Source organism: Gracilinanus agilis, chromosome 1 (genome assembly GCF_016433145.1).
Source record: "Gracilinanus agilis isolate LMUSP501 chromosome 1, AgileGrace, whole genome shotgun sequence".
Lineage (NCBI taxonomy): Eukaryota > Metazoa > Chordata > Mammalia > Didelphimorphia > Didelphidae > Gracilinanus > Gracilinanus agilis.
Window position 1 is genome coordinate 591,826,300 of NC_058130.1, and position 16,423 is coordinate 591,842,722.

The window sequence follows — 16,423 nt, forward strand, 5'->3', positions numbered from 1 at the left end:
ATTTACACAAAGTGTCGGCTAATTATCAGTTTGGGATTATGGGTTTTGTGATCTTTTTTCTGTACTGTGGATGCATATAAGTACCTTTTCTTCATTTTCCTTTGTCTATTTTTCTCGTGTTGTCTGTGGATTTGTTCCTTGATGAATTTGTGTACTGTGAGTACAATTTTCCCTATTGTGTGGTGTTAATATGTTTTTGTGCTATTGCCACACTTAGTCTTACAACTCCTGTTTCTCGTCTTCCTCCTTACAGAGTTCATGATTTTTCAGAGTTCCTTTTAAGTTCTCTTTCCTTGCATCTTTCTTCTTGGTGATTTTCTGGTTTCCTATTCTTCTCTTGATTCTTTCCCCTTCTCTGTTACTCCAACACCTGTTGTCTGTTGTCATACATGTTGCCAGATGGGCTTTCAGATCTGGAACTGGAACAGTGTGGATTGTGTTGATACATCAGTGATGTCAATCAGTTGTTTGTGTGTTTATGTTACATGCACTTTCAGATGTCTATTTCTTGATTGTGGGTTTGTTGATCATTTTCTTTTTCTTTTCTTTTTTTTAAACCCTTACCTTCTGTCTTGGAGTCAATATTGTGTATTGGCTCCAAGACAGAAGAGTGATAAGGGTAGGCAATGAGGATCAAGTGACTTGCCCAGGGTCACACAGCTGGGAAGTGTCTGAGGCCAGATTTGAACCTAGGACCTCCTGTCTCTAGGCCTGGCTCCCAATCCACTGAGCTACCCAGCTGCCCCACTATTGATCATTTTCTAAGTGATTTGGATGTTCATTGAAATGTTTCTCTTCCTTTATGTGGCTTGCGTGATACCACGAATCTTGATATTGGACTTTTATCATGCTGACAAGCCTAATGTGTGAGTTCTCTGTATCATGGCTTTACACTTGTCAGATGATGGTCTCTGTGGTTCCTTGTATATACTCTTTCTGAAACCTTTTGCCTTGATGTAACTAGGATATTGGATATAATACATGCATGCAGGTTTCTTTGGATGTGTAACATCTCCATCATTGGAACTAGCAATCCAGTGTTGCTCAGATCCCCCCCATCTGTTGTGCCTTTCTTGCTACAGTCTACTCCACACTTTGTTGGTATTCTCTCTCTCTCTCTTTTGTTCTTTCTTGCGTATTCTATACTTGCATTGGATTACTTATAGGGACATGCAAATTCTGATGGAAGAATTATTTAGTCCATCCCAGGCTCAGCAATTCATCAAAGATCTACGGAAAATAATAGCCTCACATCGTGGCCAGGAGTGTACAATGATATGGAGTTATTAGATCCCCACAATCATGCTTATTTTAAAAGATGTAGGGAGGGAATCATGCTCAAAGGGCTATAAAAGAATGCCTGCCCTTTGATCCAGCCATACCATTGCTGGGTTTGTACCCCAAAGAGATCATAGATAAACAGACTTGTACGAAAATATTTATAGCTGCGCTTTTTGTGGTGGCAACAAATTGGAAAAGGAGGGGATGTCCTTCAATTGGGGAATGGCTGAACAAACTGTGGTATATGTGGGTGATGGAATACTATTGTGCTAAAAGGAATAATAAACTGGAGGAGTTCCAGGCGAACTGGAGAGACCTCCAGGAACTGATGCAGAGCGAAAGGAGCAGAGCCAGAAGAACATTGTACACAGAGACTGATATACTATGGTAAAATTGAATGTAATGGGCTTCTGTACCAGCAGCAGCAATACAATGACCCAGGACAATTCAGAGGGATTTATGGTAAAGAATGCTGCCCACATTCAGAGGAAGGACTGCAGGAGAGGAAACATATAAGAAAAACAACTGCTTGAACGCATGGGTCGGGGTGGACATGATTGAGGGTGTGGACTCGAAACTACCACACCAATGCAACTACCAACAATTTGGAAATAGGTCTTGATCAAGGACACATGACAAAACTAGTGGAAATGTGCATTGGCCATGGGTGGGGGGAGTGTGGGGGGCGAAGGGGAAAGTAGGAGCATGAATCATGTAACCATGTTAAAAATGAATATTAATAAATGTTTAAAAAAAAAGATGTAGGGAGGATCTCCTAAAAGCAATGGCAAAACATGCAAAAATACCAAATACATGGGGGCAGTTCAGGAAGAGTTGGAAGGACTGAATAACAAATAGCATGTATTTTTATAGCTATCATTTATTCTTTCAATAAACTCTTATTAAGCTGGAGGAGAGACATGATCAGATCTATGTTTTAGTGTGGTTCAATAGTGGATGGAATGGAGTTGGGGGAGACTAAGGTAAGTGTGCCCATCTGTGGGCCATTGCAGTAATCTAAGTGTCAAGTGGTTAATATCTGTATCAGAGTAGTAGCAGTGTTAGATGAAAGAAGTCAAGAAGAATGAAGATTAAGAAAAGATTTGTAAAATGTAAGCTCCTTGAGGACAGGACTGTATATATGATTTTTATCTTTTTATATTCAATGCCTAATACATTTCCTGGTATGTGATGCTTAAGAAGTGATTGATTTAACTGAAATTTTCCCTAATTCTGTATTCTTATGATACCTTTTAAATACCTCTCTCTAGGACAAAATTGTGCAGGTATTTTGTGTGGTTCTGCTTTACATGGACACTGAGACCAATGTCAAAAGGTACAAGGAATTCTAGTATTCAAGGGCAGAGGTATCAGACTCAGATAGAAATGGTACCCTTTGCCAATCTGAACAAACACAGAACCACCAAAGTGGCTAGAAGAGGTCTTTAACCAGGACTAGGGAGACAATGTTCTTAGGACTACTACACAGTCATATACTCAGCCCACAGAACCAATCTCTGGGATTCTGGAAACACTATTTCTGGGAAGACACCAAGAATGGGAATTTCCACTCAACTCTAGAACTGAGTCTTATATATTCTTTAAAGAGTACATAAAAGAAAGACAACTGATTGACTTACATAGAGAATAGAGAGAGAGGATGTAGTAAGAAGTTAGAACACTTGGGAGAGGCCTAGAAACAATAAGAGAAACTAATACAAAAAGATACTTGAGATTTGATCATATCAGCTAATCCTATTTGGATCAATGAGTTCCCGTGATAGCCCAAATAGGATTAGCTGATATGATCAAAGTTCCTTGAAGTTTTATTGTTCAATCTAAAACAAATAGGATTAGCTGATATGATCAAATACCTTGAAGTTTTATTGTTCAATCTAAAACAAATCTACTAGTTCTATCTAGAGTGATCCAGGGTGCTTGAGGGTTTCATAAAACAAGGTTGTCAAAACCACCCATAAGAATGCCTGAAAGTGCCACTATATTAATTTAGAAGACCACTTATTAACATTATCTATGTTTTACTGTATTTTTATTTATTTTGTTAAATATTTCCCAAATATATTTCTGATTAGAGCCACATTTGGGTGTATTTTGGGCTGCATGGGACCTCTTGGTGATGTATTTAAAATCTCTGTCCCAGAGGTATGCCAGCTTTAACAGCTGGTGGAAGTTGATATGTTTTTCTGTCCCCTCTTCCACTTGACAGGCTTTCAAATACTTGAAGACAGCGATTGTTTCCCCTGAGTCTCCCCTTTTCAGACTAAATATCCCCATTCTTTCAGCTGATGCTCACTCCTCTCCTTACTCCTGCTCTTCATCATAGAATTTTTACTCTGTTGCCTTCAGCAGTCAACTTAGGTTAAAGCCTCAATGAATGTAGGACTATTTAGAAAATAGACCAGGGAGTAGTAGTCAAGATAGATCCTTGGTTCTATTTCCCTGAAGTTGACATTGATTTACGATGTTACCTCGAGTAAGCCATGAAACTTGTGGGCCACAATTTACCCAGTATGAAAGGACGCCAGGGAGAATGTGTAGGGCATCTGTGTTCTGAACTGCTAAAGTCTCCCCAGACTTCAAGTAATGGCTTTTAAGACTAGCACTGAGAATCATGACAGAGTTGAATAGAAGCTTTCCAAAGAACACACAAATAGGCCATGTCTCAAGCCAAGTAAGTTCTCTTTTGCTCCTTTACCTCAATGCATCCCCAGATGATTAAAAAATGATTTATTTTAGCTTCTTAAAGACCAACCTATATACAAAATAGCAGTCCTTTCCTCCTATATCAAATGAGATTGTATTTTTGGTTGTTTAGTCTTATTGAATGACTCTTCATGACCTCATTTGGAATTTTTGTGGCAAAGATACTGGAGTGGTTTTTCATTTCCTTTTCCAGCTCATTTCACAGATGAGGAAACTGAGGCAAACCAAGTTAGGTGACTTGCCCAGAGTTACACAACTAGTAAGTGTCTGAAGCTGGATTTAAGCTCAGGAAAATGAATTGTGCTGACTCAGGATTGGCACTCTATTCACTTTGCAATCTAGCTTCCCATAAGATTATATTTACCTGTATGCAAGAATGAAAGTGTCAATCTTTGTAATCCTCACACAGAATGTTAATCTCCCATCTCTGTACTTTGCTTTATGTACTATGTACTTTATGTACTTTGTACTTTATGTACTATGCTTTTCTTCATGCCTGAAATGCACTCTCTTCTCATATCTATTTTGGAGAACTCGCCTTCTCCCTCCAAATTCACCTCAAGTTTCTTCATGAGATCCCAGCTTTCATTGCCAAACACCCTCGTCCCTAAGACAACTTTGTACCTGGTTTGTATGCTCTTATATATTCACATGTTTTCTCTCTCAATAGAATTTAAGTTTCTTGAAAGTTATGTCTAGTCCATAGGATCATTGACAAAGTGATGTGAATTGAATCCCTTAACTTTACAGATGGAGAAACAAAGCAACAACATTTTCCATTTCTACTTCAAAGCAAGCACAAGGTCTTGTACATGGCAAGGATTTAATAACTGTGTTGAGTTGAAGTAAAGTAGCATTTTTTTTTCAGTATAGGAATGCGGATACCAATGGCTTTCCAGCTCTTTGAACAATCTAGAAATTTTGCTTAATAAATTGATCTCAGAGGAATTTTGAAATTTTTGCTTTAAAAAAAGTATCCAATTAGCTATTACCTAAAAACCAGTTGAAACTATTGTATATAGCCATTGTGGACAAAACAAGGTGTCATGCTAATAGGTTTAGCTGAAATATTAATTGAATTGTTATTTAAAAAATTAATGTAGAATATAAACATCTAGATTTCTATTATATAGCCTCCTAATGAAAACACTTGGATACTCTTGCTGTGTATAGTGTCTACACTGATAACTTGTGTTGTGCTTGCAGAATTTTTATGTTTCCTTGGGTCTGGGAGCTGCTGCTGTGAATACTGGACTCACTTCTTGAATGAGAAGTGGTGAAGGGGGGGAAATTGAGGTGCCTTTTTCTGTCACTTCTGGGCAATATCCTTTTTGGTGGTTCAGTTCAGAATAAAAGTTTTTCTCTCTTGAGATGCTATTCTTTTGCTTCTCAGGAGTCCACAGGAGGGCAGCCTCTCCCCAAGTAGCTCCTGGGAGCAAAAAGGAATTATGGAAGAATTCAATGACTGAACCAAGATAGTTATTATGGAAGAATGGATACAAAAAAGAAACAGCAAGGCATACGTGATGATAATTGCTACTAGATGTTGACTGTAACTTTAAAAAATAACAATCAGGCTCAGTAGCTCCTCTGGAAGTCATCTTTTCCAGGGACCAATTTGGAATGCTAAGGCCAGTGTAAGCACAGCTTGAGTAAGATAGAGTATGAACATCATACACTGTGTTTCCTACCAAAGTCCACTCTATACATATGCCTCAGCTATCTTAGTTTCTGTTTTCTATGAGTTATATATTAAACAATAGAATTTAAATGAGAGAACAAAAAGAAACATAATTTCTCCTTCTTTCCATATTTCCTTTTCTAACCAAACCCCAACCTTTTAAAAGGAAGAAAGGAAGGAAGGAAGAAAGGAAGTAAGGAAAGAAGGAAAGAAGGAAAGAAGGAAAGAAGGAAGGAAGAATTTTTTTCCATGGATTGAGGGTTGGGACTATGTAAGAATTTATATTCATATTCCTAAGATGGCGCCACAAATTGAGGAGTTTTCATTAGGGGAACATGGGGAAGGACTGTGGAGTGGAAGGAAACATTGTGCCATTCTTCTCTGAGCCACATTGCATAAATGTAATAAGGACTTCCAAGTTTGTTCATGATGAGGCCATCTGGGAGAGACTTACATGGTCTTCTCTGGCTGACTCTCTCTGCTGGAATAGTTACAGCACAAGCCGACCAGTTGTCATATAATTAAAGTTGAAACTGGGCTGTTGGCTTCTGGCCTGCTGAGTGAGTTGATCTATCTCAGCATGCAGAATACCCTTTCATAAATTCTCTCTCTTAGGATTGACTTTACATTGTTTGAATCAGGCTTCTATCTCCAAATGATTTTTTTTAGGTATCTCCTAAGCTAAGTGAAGGGTGTTTGTCTACTACTGGGGTAAGTTAACTTTTTGGACTTGAGGTTTCCTTTCTAGGCCTCTTGCCAGAAATGTCTTACATGAATTGATGGCTACAAGTAAAAGAAAATGGGAGAAGCCAGGAGGATAGATCAATCTTAAACTTTCTATTTGGGAAAAGGCCAGGATTCATAAAGACATGACTAACTTTGCCTTTTTAAAGCCAAGACAAAAGTAGCAGAAGTTTCTGGTGACTATCTATAATAATATACCAGGAATAATACCTTCTTTGAAAAGCAGTTGATGGCTGTCTTAAATTTCAATTCAACAAGTATTGATTAAGCATAATTAGAAATATTGGTAAAAATTGGTAAAAATTTGGTAAAAAAAAGGCATTTATAACTTTTCTCAGGATTAAATTCTCTGAAGGAATTAATAGAGTACCTGCTACTGAAGCCATTTCTTCTAGCAGGGTACAGTGGAAAGGGCACTAGTTTAAAAATCAGAAAACCTGAGTTCAATCTGTCAGATAATAAGCAATTATTAAGAATCTACTATGAGCTGACTAATCCAGCTCCAATGCATATTTATCTGTGTAATCATGAGAAGTAAAATTTATTCTCCTTGGTTCTCAATTTCCTTATCTGTAAAGTGAGAGGCTGATGGTCACTGAGGTCATTTTGACTCTAAATTTATGATTCTATAATCTGATATGTGCAAGAATTGTATTAATTCTAGACAAGAGGGAGAGGAAAAGTGGACTGAGGAGAATTAAAGGAGGAGAGAAACAGAGAGAGATTGAGACATTTTTTCCTATCTTTGAACATTTAAGAGACTGGAACAAAGATGGAAAGTGTCAAGAAGTCCAGCTGAGTCCTCATAGCTTTTCCAGATAGATCTAGAAAATATGCTACAACTAGTCTTGATTGGTAAATCCAAGAAAATAAAGTCACAGTGAATCATTTTCTAACCCTGATCAGCATAGAAAAACAGATAGAAAGGTCTACAGATGCTTTGGATAGATACTAGAAAGGAAAAGCTATAAGGAGCATTTTAAAGTAGGGAGTGTGTGTATCAGGGCAAGAAAATATCTTATATCTCACAAAGAAGGACCAGTCTGCCCTTGTGTATGTTTTATGAATAGATGCAAAATGTTAGCTCCAATAGAGGTTAAAGATGCAGGATGCATTAAGGAGGGGAGAGTATATCTTGCAGGAACATTATAGGGTAAGGAGTGATCTAGGCTTTGTGCCTAACAAAGAATAAATTAAGAATCAAGCATCAAATTGTGGTTCTGAATTTAAGAATTAAATGGGGTCTCTATTTCATCTCTCAGTCTAGTTTAAAGTCTTCAGTGAAATGACCAAAGTATCAATCTTAGACCAAAAGGGAGCCTATAGTTCTGTCATTCTGAACCAGAAGACTTTTTAACTGGCTGATAGAGGATTAACATGGAAGCAGTATACTGGAACTCTATACAAAGCATGACCACAGGTATGTTGCTCATACCAAAATTCAGGCCAGGCACTTGCAGAGCTCAGATTGGGAGGGCAAAAATCAGACTTTTCCATGAATCACAACTCTTTGTGGTCACTGAAAGTTTACAGATCCTCAGCATAAACTATCTAAGAGACCTGCAATAACATTATATTCCATATACCAAGAAAAAAGCAGCAGGACCATCTCAGATATTCTCTCCTATAGCACTTAGAACCTGACCCTCACATGAAGTTTGAAAAAGTTGGCTGGAAGAATTAATAAATAGAAAAAAATAAGCCCATAATAAATAAAGATTATTATGACAGGAGTGCTTGACATAAACCCTGAGGAAGAGAATGATTACAATATGTCTGTAAGTAGCTTTGAAGTAAAACACAGCTTTGGCACAAATTCAATGAGAATCCCTGGAAGAGATAAATGAAGTGGCAGATTTAAAAAAATTAGAATGATTTTTTTAATAAATGAAATGAGAATGCTAGAGGAAAAAATGGAAAAGAAATGATAGCAGTGGACAAAAGAATTGGAAAGGGAATTAATAAGTTGGCCCAAAAGGTACAAAACTTTGCCCAAACAACACATTCTTTAAAAATTGGAATGGACCAAATAAAAGGCATTTACTTCATGAGAGAATAAGAAATGTTTAAATCTTAAAAGACTTGATGAAAGGAAGAAAATATAAGGTAAATAATATTTTTAAAAGTTACCTGGAAGCCAGATCTAGGGAGAGAAGTTTGTAAATGACTGGACTATTTGAAAGTTGAGGCCAAAAAAAAAAAAAAAAGGAACTTAGAAATCATGTTTCTTAAAATCATCAATGAAAATTGCCCATACCTTTAGAAACAGAGGGAAATGTGGAAATAAAAAGAATTCTCTGGTAACTTCCTGAAAGAAACTCCAAAATTAAAGTCCTGGGAACATTATAGTCTCTAAATCATAAGTATTCAGGTCAATTAGAAAAAAAAATACTGCAACAAAAAGTAAAGAATTTTAATATGGAGTAGCCATAAGCAATTTAATACAACATTTAGCAGCCACCATCAGAAAAAGAAGCAGAGATCTTTGGTTATGATATTCCAGAAGGCAAAAGATATAGAGATTTGCATATATATATATACACATATATATATATATATACATACATAGGTATATATACGTAGATAGATAGATTTGAATAACTTTCTCAGAATAACTGGATATAACTCTATAGATAAAAAAATGGATCTTTTTTGAAATAGAGGACTTTTAAACACCCCTGATGAAAACACTAGAGCTAATGTGTGAATATAATATTATATTATAATATTACATTTATTTTTTAACACTTATTAATATTTATTTTTTAGAAAAGTTAACATGGTTACATAATTCATACTCTTACTATCCCCTTCACCCCCTGAGTTCCCCCACCCATGGCTGATGCATATTTCCACTGGTTTTAACATGTGTCATTGATCAAGACCTATTTCCAAATTGTTGATAGTTGCATTGGTGTGGTAGTTTCAAGTCCACATCCCCACCCATGTCCACCTCAACCCATGTGTTCAAGCAGTTGTTTTTCTTCTCTTTCCACTCCTATAATTCTTCCTCTGAATATGGGTAGCGTTCTTTTCCATGAGTCCCTCAGAATTGTCCTGGGTCATTGCATTGCTGCTAGTACAGAAGTTCATTACATTCGATTTTACCACAGTGTATTGGTCTCTGTGTACAATGTTCTTCTGGCTCTGCTCCTTTCACTCTGCATCAATTCTTGGAGGTCTTTCCAGTTCGCATGGAATTCCTCCAGTTATAATATTACATTTAAATATGTATTAAGTTTATATTATATGTTCCTTAAGAATCCTATCATCCTCAAGGGTCATAGATGAAGTCTAACTTTAAGAAGGCCTGAAAGGGGTTCTATTATGCTTTGTTGATCTTAAAAGAAATAATAAGAGAAGAGAAAAGGTGTGAATTTGGGGAAAATATTTTATAGGATGAACAGGAATTAATACAAATAAGAAGGAAGGGGTAGGGTTACACTTGAACCTCATTTTCTTCTGAATTGGTTAAAACAAGCAAAAATAGACAGAAATGGATACAAAAATACATCATTCAGCAGGGAAAAAGGAGGGAAAAGAGAAAGGAGCAAGTGGGAAATAAGAGGAACAGCAGATTAAAAGACAATTTTGCCTAAGCCAAACAAGCTCTTACCAAGAATGTGCAGAAATATTTATAGTACCTTGTGTGTGCTTTAGTAGAGAATTGGAAATATGTTGGTGGAGGGGTTGTTCACCACTTGAGTAATGGCAAAGCAAGTTATGGTATATAAAGGTGATAAAATATTTTGTGCCATAAGAGTAATAATTGGGTTATATTCAGAGAAACCTGGGAAGATTTTTATGAATTTATGCAAAGTGAGCAAGAAGAATGAAGAGAGTTATTTATACAATGACAGAAATATCATAAAGACAAGTAAATTTGAAAGCCTTAGGGACTCTGATAAATGCAATGACCAACTACAATTTCAGAGGACTTATAATGAAATATGCTAAATGTGGCAACTGAACACATTTATTTTGTACATTGCTATGTGAGAATTTGTTTTTACTCTAGCTATTTGTAAGGAATGTTTTGTTTTACTTTCTTTTTCAATTTAGGGGATGAATGGGAGGAAAAGAATACATATTTTTGGTAATTGAAAAAATAAAATTTGATCAATTTAATGTAGTGAGAGATCAACATATTTGTAGATAACTGTTAAAGTAATTTTTAAGGGCCTATTCTTTGAGAAGGCCAAAAAATTAAAAAAATTTAAATACTTATAGATATGCAAAACAAATTTCTACTTTAGCCATGTTAAAAAAATAAAACTAAGAAAAAGATCAAGAAGAAAATGTTTCCATATTGCTCTCCAGAATGGTTCTATCAGTTGACAGTTCCACTAACAGTAATAGTGTTCTAATTTTCCCACATCCCCTCCAACATTATCATTTTCCTTTTTGGTCAACTTGATAGTTGTGAGCTGGTATCTTAGAGTTGTTTTTAATTTGTATTTCTCTAATCAATAATGATTTGGAGCATTTTTTCATATGACTATATATAGTGTTTTTTAGCCCTTTCCTTCTGCCTTAAAAATCAATACCGTATATTGGTCATAAGGCAGAAGAATAGTAAAGACTAAGCAATGGGGGTTACGCAACCCCCATTGCCCAGACTCATATGGCTAGGAAGTGTCTGAGTTCAAATTTTTATCCAGGACTTACAATCTCAATGCCCGGCTCTGCCCCCACTATAGATAGTTTTAATTTCTTCCTTTGAGAACTGCCTGTTTACATCCTTTATCCTTTTTTTAATTGAGGAGTGCTTTGCATTCAAATATTTCTTGAAGACAGAGTATCTTCTCTTTTCCAGGGCAAATATCCCCAGTACTTTCACTGAACTTTCATGAAACAGAGTACTCTGGATGGGGGGTCTGATAAAGCAAAACTACCACCTCAATAATATCGGACCCAATATAACTTTTAATGTAGTTTAATTTCACATTAGATTTTTTGCAGTTTTTATATCATTCTGTTCATGCATATAAGCTTGCATTCCACTAAAACCTCTACTCTCTTTTTTTCAGATAAACCATAGTTTAGCTATGTCTTCCTCATTTTGTTTTTGAAAAGTAGATTTTTAAAAAATCTTTAATAACGCGTTAGATGTTTTCAGGCGAATGAGGATGGAAAGTAGATCTGTTATTTCTTAGTTATAGGGAATTCTCAGTGAGGGAACTGCCTCTACCATAACTGATTATAATTATTAACTAGCACTTACATAGCTCCTTCTATGTGCCAGGAATTATGCCACATGCTTTACAAATATCATCTCATTCGATTCTTACCACCATGCTGGGAGGAAAGTGCTATTACAATCTTCATTTTACAATTGAGGAAACTGAGGAAACAGGTTAAGTGGCTTGCCGAAGGACACACAGCTATTAATTGTCTGATATTGGATTTGAATTTGGGTCTTTCTGACTTCAGATTCAGCACTCTTAACTTCAACACCTGCTTTGCAGAATCTTATAGAGTTGTTTTGATCCCTGAGAAGTTTGGTGACCTACCACATTTTCCAGCCAGCCTCCTTCTTTCTTCTGTAGTCATGGAAGTCCAGTGGCAAGACGAAAGTCAGGGTGACTGGTGATGGCTCCGGATGCAGTGGGTCACCTTGGCATCTTTGATGTCTGACCAAGTTCTAGGCACTCCAAAGTGCCAGCTTCACTGCACTTAATGACTATTGGAACAAATTGTTCTCATCTGCCCATTCTTCTAAGGAAAGTCTTCACATGCTTGGAGTAGGCATCCTTCTAATTCACTGATGGGTTTGTGGCACCTTGCTTACTCTCAAGCTGATGGAGCCCATCTACTGAGATGGTTTTACGTAGGTGTGTCTGCTATTGCATGCTACAACTTCCTGGACCCTCAGATGAGTGTTAGGTGACAGGTAAACCCAAAGGTAAATGAGCAGCTCTGAAGAGGGCTTGGCAAGCCCTCATACCAGAGGTCCTAATCCTCCCTGAACACCCGCATACTCCAGAGTTGTATAGACTAGAGGTTGTATAGAGGCCGCATAGCCTGTCTATGGCAAAAGTAGGGCTTAAACCTAGGTCTTCTTGGTGCTAAGGCTTCTCTCTCCATTACATTATATCAGACTTGCTCTTAGACTTCAACATTTACCCTGTTAAATTTCATCTTACTGGTTTTGGCACAGCTATCCTGTTTTTCCTTCCCCAGCCACTTTTCCAAGATCACACAGATAGTAAATGACAGCTAGAAATATCTTCTTATTTTCCCTCTGTTTTGGATTATCTCTTTCCTTATCCTTGCCTGGCCCTCAAAGTTTCAGGTTTTCTTCCAATTCATCTTTCCATATTAAAATGTACAAAACAATAAACACAATATAGCTTTTCCTACCTACTTTATCTTCAATGACACTCATATTTCTTTAACTCTCTTCTTTCCTATTGTTTTCTTTTCTTTGGGGAAGCAGAGAATGTTTCCTTGGCTTGGGTTAGCTCTCAGACAGCGAGGGTGAATAGGTCTAGAAAGAAGAGATCTGTGTCTTTCATAGGTGCTTGCATATGAAAAAGGTCATTAGCAATAGTCTAACCACTGGGACTAAAAAACTTTTCTTCCTTTAAAACTTTGTCCTCAAATTCCATGTGAACTAGAAAGACCTCCAGGAATTGATGCAGAGTGAAAGGAGCAGAACCAGGAAAACATTGTACACAGAGACTGATACACTGTGGTAAAATCAAATGTAATGGACTTCTGTACTAGCAGCAATGCATTGACCTAGGACAATTCTGAGGGATTTATGGAAAAGAACGCTACCCACATTCAGAGGAAGAACTGTGGGAGTAGTAACACAGAGGAAAAACAACCGCTTGAACACATGGGTTGATGAGGACATGGTTGGGGATGTGATACTAAACAACCACACAAATGCAACTATCAATAATATGTAAATAAGTCTTGATTGATCACACATGTTAAAACCAGTGGAATTGCATGTTGGATATGGGGGGGGTGAAGGGGGGTAAAGGAGAAAGCAAAAACAAGAATCATGTAACCATGGAAATTTTTCTAAAAATATAAAATATTAAAAAAAAAACCAAAAAAAAAAAACCTTCTATCCTCAGGGGCAGCTGGGTAACTCAGTGGATTGAGAGCCAGGCCTAGAGACAGGAGGTCCTAGGTTCAAATCTGGCCTCAGACACTTCCCAGCTGTGTGACCCTGGGCAAGTCACTTGACCCCCATTGCCTACTCTTACCACTCTTCTGCCTTGGAGCCAATACACAATATTGGCTCCAAGTCAGAAGGTAAGGGTTTAAATCTAACAAACAAACAAACAAATAAATAAATGAGCAAATGAATGGCTGAATAAATAAATAAATAAAATTCTATTCTCATTCAGAAATAGTGTGTAGGAGAAGAAACAAGAATTTAAAGCAGAAATGACCTCCTGCCTGAATCTCTTGACATTTTAATTTTGCTATTGAAATTAATATAGAAAACATATCTTTTTTTTTTGTATTTGCTGATGGTTTTTGTATTTGCTAAAAGACAATGGTTTGGCTTACTCTTAAAGTTGTGCTTTTTCCTTTAATCATAATGTCTATTATAAACTCATCATTGAACCAAGTGCTGGGATTCTAAAAGGCCAAAAGTCTATAATTTAAGAGATTATAAATGAATTGGGAAAGAAATAATCTCATTCATCTTTCATAGATTTGGAGATTAGAATGAACTTGAAGGAAACCTACTAGAACTCCTTAATTTTACAGATGGGGAAGTTGAGACCTAAAGAGGTTCAATGATTTGGTAATGGTCACCCAGTTGGAAATGGCAAAGATAACCATTTTAATGCAGGTCCTCTGGTTCCAGACACAGCATCCTTTTCAATGTACCACACTTGCTTTCAGTTTTAAGGTAATTTGGATCTCACAGATTTATAGGATATTCAATATGTCTATAAATTATGTGAACTCCAGCTTAGGACCTTGGATTATAAGAAGCCATTAAAAAATGCATTAAAATACACAATTCAAAATATCCCACATTTTCAAGATAATACTATGGTTTTACTGAAGCTTAATTTTAGTCCTCAGTAAGTCTTATACTCCCTACAGAGAGTATAAAAAATTATTTTCTTCCTTCCCCACCAAACTGCTTCACCTTATAGATTTCTATGCATTGGTCTCACCCATACACATACATGTATACTTATATGCATATGCATATATACATATGAATACACATCTACTTGTATTATGTGTATGTATATATGCACACATTTATTCTTGATTTCAGGACCTCCAAGCCAAAATAAAATAAATTGACTTTAAAATGTTAATTACACATGAATGGATGCATTTAAACAATATATAAAAATATATAATATATATCTTATATATATATAAATATAAACATTTAAAAAACACAAAAATTTGAAATATTTTTAAAATATTTAAAATAGTGAAAGATCATATGAATTCTGTGCTAGCTTGAAAATCATTTACACTGATCTGTTTAAGCTTATATTCTTTTCCACAACAATTCTCTTAAAGTGGAGAAGAGAGAAATTGTTTGGGAGCTGGGGGAGTGGAAAAGAATTGTAAAAGCCCCCAGAAGTAATGTACAAAGTCTAGGACAGATTAACATATACTGAAACCTCAAACTATGTTAAATATATGTCCTTGAATTACCCGGAACACGAAGAATATTCCATATCTGAATTCTTCATGTAATGGCCCTCATAATCAGAGCCTAAAACTGGAGCTTACATAATTTGTGATCATATTCAGCACATCAAGCCTCTGTGAACCTCAGATTCCCTAGAAACTCAGAGGTAAGTGGAGTACACTGAAAAGAATACTGGAGGGTTGGTGGGCAGGCACAGCTAGGTGGCTCATGATAGAGAGGCAGGTCTAGAGTGGGGAGGTACTGGGTTCAAATTTGACCTTAGATGCTTCCTAGCTGTGCAATCCTGGGCAAGTCATTTGAACCTCCTTACTATTCTTCTGCTTTGCAACCAATATACATTATTGATTCTATGACAGAAGGTAGTTTTGTTTATTTTTTAAATAAAAGAATGTTGGACTCAGTAAAAAAACCAAAAAACAAAAACTGACTGCCACTTTTTTTTGTATAAAAACTTAAACAAGCTATATATATATATATATATATAGATAGATAGATAGATAGATAGATAGATGGATAGATATCTCCCCATACTTATTGTGTGTATGAAATCTATTTTTGTTTTAGTCAGTAGCTCAGCTTATAATCACAGCAAGCTAGAGAGGAATGAGTGTGGCTGCAATAGGCATTCAATCCACTTAGAGGTCATTGTGACACAGCCACCCACCACAAATCATTCAACTCTGGGGTTAAGGGTGCATCTTTTGTTTTCACTCAGGGCTGTAGGGTGCTACCATCATGTGTTATAAGTAACCGATTTAGGGGGCCCAGTTCTTCAGATGAGTTTAGGGGGCCCAAGAAGAACTACAAAAGCAACTTAAAAGATGCTTTTAGGGATAAAAAGAAAATAAATACAGAAGCAAAATCCCTAGCTACCCTTTTTTTTTTTTTAATTACCCAACTCAGGGAATGCAAAAAAGTGGGGGGAAAGAAGAAAAAAAGCCATGGTCTTTCCCTTTCCTTTTTCTTTCTTCTAGAGAAACATCCTCAGGATTCTCCAGTCGAGTTGGCGCCTGCCACTCCCCTGATGCTTGGCAAATTGATTCCTCCAGAGTGCAAGCACTGTCAGCTGGCCCTGATTTGCAATGCATACCCAGCAATGGCTTACAGTCCTTGAGGAGTGCTGGAAGAGAAATGAGGGTGTACGTGCTTTACCCGGAGATTTGACAAATGCTCTGAGGAGACCTGTGAAATGACTACAACCTTGCACCGCTCCCCTCCCGCTCCCCCCAACCCTCTTCTCCTACTCCTGAGTTTTTAAAGCTCTGAAGAATGCATGGGGGCACTCAGATTTTCAGACAACCCTGGTGGGAGAAAATTTACAAGGGTACAGTGGTCTG